The sequence below is a fragment of the Elephantulus edwardii genome, unplaced genomic scaffold (genome assembly GCF_000299155.1).
Source record: "Elephantulus edwardii isolate Elephantulus edwardi_28Jun2011 unplaced genomic scaffold, EleEdw1.0 scaffold00128, whole genome shotgun sequence".
NCBI lineage: Eukaryota > Metazoa > Chordata > Mammalia > Macroscelidea > Macroscelididae > Elephantulus > Elephantulus edwardii.
In genome coordinates this window covers 5,386,628-5,393,521 of record NW_006399878.1, presented here as the reverse complement: position 1 = coordinate 5,393,521, position 6,894 = coordinate 5,386,628, and positions in this window count along the sequence as shown.

The following is a 6,894-nucleotide window of genomic DNA, read 5'->3' as shown; positions in this document are numbered from 1 at the left end:
TGGAGGGGAGGCGAAGGAGAGGAAGACCTTTGATGAGATGGATTGATTCTGTGACTGGAGTGGTGGGAATAAGTGTGTTTGGGATGGCTAGGTTAGAGGATAGAGCGGCGTTTTTAGCTCTTGTATATAGGGTCACTATGAGTCGCAAACGACTCAATGGCACATAACAGCAACAACCACAACATGATTATCACCCCCCCACCTTTCCTGCCCGTTTTCACCCCTCTCTTCCAACTCTCCCTCATTGTATCCTCATACACGTTCTACAATAATGGTTTTATACAGTATTTTTCCTTATGGGACTGAGTTAGTTCTCTTAGTATAATGCTGTCCAGTCCCTCCCTCCAAAAGTAGTGATTTATGAAATCTTGCTACTGTATGCTGTGTAGTATTCCATATGTACCCTAATTTCTCAGTCCATTGGATTGTGTCTGGACATTTGAGCTATTTCCATATGCTTGTGATGGTGAATAATGTTGTTATGAATATTAGTATACAGGTTTCTCTTTGCGCCTCAGTTCTCATTTTCTCAGGGTATATAGCAAGCAGTGGAATAACTGGGTCATATGGAATGCCTACATCCAGCTTTCTGAGGAAATGTCAAACTGTCTTCCAGAGTCGTTGTACCATTTTACAAACCCACCAACAATACATGAGAGTTCCTATCTCTCCGCAACCTCTCCAACATTTATGGCTTGCTGTCCTGTTAAACTCTGCTACTGCTACTGGGGTGTAAGTGTATCTCATTGATATCTTGATTCGCATCTCTCTGATTGCCAGTGATTTTGAACAATTCTTCATGTGTCTGTTGGCCATCTGAATGCCTTCTTTTGTAAAGAATCTTTTCATGTCCTTTGCTCATTTGGTTATCGGATTAGAAATCTTTTCCTTGTGGAGGTCCTGTAGTGTTCTGTAAAAGTTTGTTATGTTACTATCTCTTCAACAAATGGTGCCAGTAAAATTGGACATCTACTTGCAGAAAACTGAAACAGGATCCACACCTCCCATCAAACACAAAAAAATCAACTCAAGGTAGATCAGAGACCAGAGGTTAAACCCCAAATCCATAAGAATCATAAGAGACAAAATGGGACCAAACTTAGAACCCCTAGATTATGGTATAAAAACGGCTTACAAGTATAGACAGAAATACGGAATCAGAAGAGGATAAAATTGGTGAATGAACCTTCTAAAATTTCAATTTCCCTGTGTATCAAAGCCTTTTTTGCAATAGACGGAAAAGAAAGCTGACAGACTAGGCCGGTGGGCAGGGGTGGGAGGAAGAATTTGCAAATTTGGCATTGATATACACCTATTTAATATGTTGTTGAATTATTTTTTGCTAAAATTTTTGCATTAATATTTACAGGTAAAAAAGTCTTTTTTTGCTTGCTTGTTTACAATCTTTGTCTGATTTAGGAATTGGTTTTGCATAAAGAAGATTATACGTGACAATATTTAAAATTTGTTTAGATAATTTGTCTTCCCTTTTCAATGATGACGTGACACACTGTCTGAGCTGAATAGACAGACATGCTTTTCTCCTTGTGTTTAGTGGATATAATCAGTATGCCAACAATAAATCACCTACAGATTTGCAAACCATACAATCCTCTGGTCCCTGAACAAGAGTCATCCAGAGTAATACTAGTAAAAAGCTGTTTCTCTTACAAAAGCAATAAAATGCAAATTCAAAGACTAAAAGAATGGAATTATATATCTTTCCATTCTCACTTGAAAGTAAATTCCACATCTCTGTCTCTTTGCAGTCCTAAAGGTTTGGTGTAGGGATTGACCTTCAGATATGCTGTAATCTTTAGATTTCATTCCATGCTTGACAAGTGCAAATACTCCCAGATGTTAACATGATGGAGTGATAAAGATATCACAGTATCTTTGTCAAGAAAGAAATCAAGATATTGGGCTTTTAAAAAGTATACTCATTAGCAAATGTAACTAAAATATGTCCTTTCTCTTAAAATATGATATTGGATAAACTGGTTTAGTCTTCTCATGAACACATTCTTTTTCATCTTTTGCATCTGTGAGTTTATTCAGAATACTTACTAACAAAGTATGTAGAATTTTTAAATGTCAGTATATTGTAATGATTCATATTTCATTTCAACTACTTACAAACCTAAGCTACATATATTTGTCAAATGATGTCTTTTCCTCTTTCTTTGCTATATTTTTGGAGAATTATTATTTTCAATTTAATTGCAAAATAATGTAAATGTTATGTTTTTGTCTTATAAAGACAAACTGCAATTATATTAGTGATCATACATAACACTTTTTCTGCTGTGTCTGATGATAATATATGTAACTGCTGTCTATGGCTTAAACTTATAATTGTTAACCATACTGCAGAAGTATTCAATTATAAATTTTTGACAGGGTGATAAACAAAAGAGTTTGAGGTTGTTAACATTACAGTTTGCTTGGTTCCTCAACTAACACTTTTTGTACTAGCAGTCAGGAAACTAAAAGGCAAAATGCTTTAGGTAAATCTGCTGTCAGATATCTTTCCAGAGCACTGAGAAGCAACAATGTCTATGTAGAGACTAAGGTGCACCTGGTCTTCGCAATCACTTGTGAAGTGATCAGAGAGCTGGATAATGACGAAGAAGGATAGAATAATGGATGCCTTTGAGTTGTGGTGCTGGAGAAGAGTCTTGAACGTAACATGGACTACCAAGAAAACTAACAGGTCTGTCTTGTTGTTGTTGTTGTTGTTGTTATGTGCCATCGAGTCACTTGCGACTCATAGCGACCCTATGTACAACAGCCCTAAACTTTGCTCTGTCCTGTGCCAATTGCACTGTCTCCGACACTCCCATCCCAATTATCCCAGTCACTAAATCAATCCACCTCATAGAGGGCTTACCCTCCTGCGCTGTCCCTCCACCCTCCCAAGCATGATGTCCTTCTCCAAGGACCGGTCTCTCCTCACAACATGTCCAAAGTATGTTAGACGACAGAAGGAAATTCATATTGAAGACTGAAGTCCTTGACCCTCTGCAGCAAGTGTTTCAGATCCTCCTCAGTTTCAGCAAGCAGGGTTGTGTCATAACATGTACAATAGAACAAAAATATATATTCATTTTAAAAAAATGAAATTTGTTTCATTTGACCACTCATACGCAAGTTATTTTGTAACATCAGATATAGTTGTCCAATGCCATTATTTACCTTGCCTTATCAAAACCTCACTATACTCTTTGTTTACCTTCATCCATTTGCTAATATGTGCTTACTTTTGCTACTTACCTGGGGTAACCCTCCACAATTTTTCCGAATGTAAACTTTCTGTTAGTATTTTCCCTTTCTTCTTTTTAATAACCCTTTCAATGTGTATGTAATGTCTTTTCTTGTCCAGATTTTTAATTGCAGTAAGCAAAGTATCTGATCATCTATTTTAGATTGACCTTCCCTTCACGTACGTATTCAGATACAGTGCTCATTATATATCCATTTTCCCTTTGCTATCCTTGCCACTCCCTATCATTGTAACTATCCTAGTATTGTAACAGTGATCTTGCCATTTTGTGATTGAGTTATTTAGCTCAGCATCATGTCCTCTAGACTTATCCATGTTGTGTAGTGTTTCATGAGTTCTTAATTGTTTTTCAATGCTATATAATATTCCACTGAGTGAATGTACCATACATTCTATTAATTAATTTGTTGATGGGCACTTGGGATGCCTTCTTCTCTTTGTTATAGTGAATAATGCTTCAATTACACGAGTGTGCTAATAAATAATGTTTATTTGTGTCACAGCTCTAATTGTTTTAAGTTATAATCTTAGTACTGAAATTATTGTTGTAAACCACTGAGCTGGAATCAACCCTCATGTAGGTTTTCAGAGGCAGTTAATTTTATGGGAGGAGATTGCCCCTCTTTCTTCTGCAGAGCATCTGGTAGATTTAAACCTCATGCCTTCAAGATTGCAACACAGCTTGTTATCACTTGGTCACAGGAGCTCCCTAGTAGTGGACTGTTGTTGTTGATGTTAGCTATCATTAAGTGGAGTCTGATATATAGTGACAGCGGACGTGAACCTCTTCCTGTTCTATGCCATCTTCACAGTTCCTTTCACATTGGAGACTGGTGTGGCAATCACTGTGTCAATCCACCTGATCAAGGGTTTTCCTCTCCTTCTCTGATCCTCCACTCTCCCCAGCATCATGTCCTTCTCCAAGGAATAGTCCCTCCTAGCAACATGCTCAAAATATGTGAGGCAAAGCCTCATTATCCTTGCCACCAAAGATCACGTAAGGGGCACTCGCTCTAAGAAATATTTATTTGTCCTTTTGGCAGTCGATGGGATGTTCATTGCTCTTCTCTAACACCACAACTCAAAGGCATCAATTAGTCTATCATCCCTGCTCATTGTCCAGCTCTCAGATGCACAGCAAGTGATCAGAAAAACCGTGACCTGAATCAGATGCACCTTCGTCCTCCAACTGACATCATTACTCCTCAATTAATTGGAGAAGTCTCTAACTACAAACATTCCAAATGCAATACTTCTTGCTAATTTCCTGTCTGCTAGTAGTGAAGTGGTTAATTGTGGATGCAAGTAAGATGAAGTTGTCAACAGTTTCAATCTCTCCTCCATCCACCATGCAGATTGAATAGGTATGGAGACAGAACACAACCCTGACACATTGGCTTCTCAATTTTAAGCCATGTAGTGTTTCTCTGCTGTTTGCACAACAGCCTCCGTGTCAAGGTATAAATTTCGCATGAAAAAAATTAAGTGTTCTGGGATTCCAATTTTTCTCAATGTTAGCCACAACTACTTGTTATGATCAACATTGGTCAAATACCTTTGCATAGTCAATAAAACACAAATAGACAGTCTTCTGGTATTCTGTACTTTCAGTGAGCATCCATCTGACATGAACAATGATATCCCTGGTGCCATGGCCTCTTCTAAATCCTGCTTGAACTTCTGGTAGTTTTTTTATCTATGTACTTTTCCAGCAGTATTTTCTGCATTCTTTTTCTTACATTGATATTAATGATATTATTTGATAGTTTTCAAATTTTCTCTAGAATGGGAACAAATACAGATCTCTTCCAATCTGTTTGTCAAACAGTTGTCCTTCAAATTTCCTGGCATAGACTGGTGAGCTCATCCATTGGTGCGTCTGTTAACTGTTAACTGAAACAAGTCAAGTGGCATTCCATTGATTCCTGGGCCTTAATTTTTCAATGCCTTTAATGCATCTTCCATTTCCTCCTTCATTATAATTGACTCCTGCTCCTATGATATTTCCTTTTCTTTCTGAATGTTTATTAACTCATTCAGAAAAAACAATTCACTCTTTCCTCTATTTTCTAGGAATGGTACATCATGCTTATATTAGCAATGATTATATTATATTATAACTTTATCTCTTTCACTCACTTGTTTGTGAGATATTTCATCTATAATTTTAGCAAAAAATAAAAGTTTAATAAATTTATATTTAGTGAGTAAATCAATTCTTGGTATATTTGGCAGAAATGTTGAAATGTAAAAGACAATATTAATTTTATTCATGTTTTAGCATTGTGTGTTTTGTGACTATTCCTGAAAAATGAACACAAAACTATAGTTGCTTAGCAGTGCTAATAATTCCTGCCAAAAGACCTCCCAAGTGATCATTAGAGGAATGTTTGTTGTAATCATGTGCCGTCGAGTCACCTATGACCCATAGTGATCCTATATTTAATACAGCAGCTTTGAACCCTGCCTTGTCTTGAGTCAGTCTCATTAATGCTGACACAACACCGTCCCTGTCCCCCTCGCCCCTCATTGCTCCAGTTACTGTATCAATCCATCTCATCTAGGGTCATCTTTTCCTGAGCTGTCTCTCCACCCTTCCAAGCATAATGTCTCCAATGACCAGTCTGTCCTGGTCACATGCCCAAAATTTGTGAGACAGAGCTTCAAAATTCTAGCCTCCAAGGAGAAACTTGGTTTCATCCTCCCCAAGACGGACCTAGTTGTTTTCTTGGCAGTTTATGGTATGATCAAGACTCTTGCTCAGCACACCACTTTAAAGGCATCGATTTTTCTTCTATAAATTAGTCATTGTCCAGGTCGCTGATGCAAAGCAAGTAATTGCAAAAACCATGGCCTGGATTTGGCACATTTTAGTCTCTAGACTGATATTATTGCTTTTCAGCACTCTGAAGAGGTCCCTGACAATAGATTTTCTCAATACAATTTGTCTTTTGATTTCCTGACTACTGGTGTTTAGAGTGTTGATTGTAGAGCTGAGCAAGCTATAATTGCTAACAACCTCAATCTCTTCTCCATCTAATATAGTGCCGCCATTTAGCCCAGTGGTGAGAATCTTTGTCTTCTTGATATTGAGCTTCAATCCATATTGAAGATTACAGTCCGAAACTTCTGCAGTAAGTGCTTCAGATCATCTTCAGTTTCAGCAAGCAAGGTTGTGTTACTACCTGCATAACCCAGGTTGTTGATGAGTCTTCGTCCAATCCTGATGCCACATTCCTCTTCATGAATTCCTGCTTCCTAAATGATCTGTTATGCATATAAATTGAAAAGGTATGAGACAGGATGCATCTCTGACACACTCCTTTCCTGATTTTGAACCATACAATGTTTCCGTATTCTGTTTTGAATACTGCTTCTTGATCCAAGTATAGGTATTGCATAAGCAAAATCAAGTGTTCTGGGATTCCCATTCTCCTCAAGGTTATCCACAATTTGTTGTGATCCACATAGTCAAATGCCTTTGTGTAGAATGTTTAGTATACTCTCAGTAATTCTGGTCCCGAGGACATTACATTTATTATTGTTGCTAAAGAACACTTATACATATATGTTATTGCTATGTGCAGTCAAGTTGCCTGTGACCCACAGCG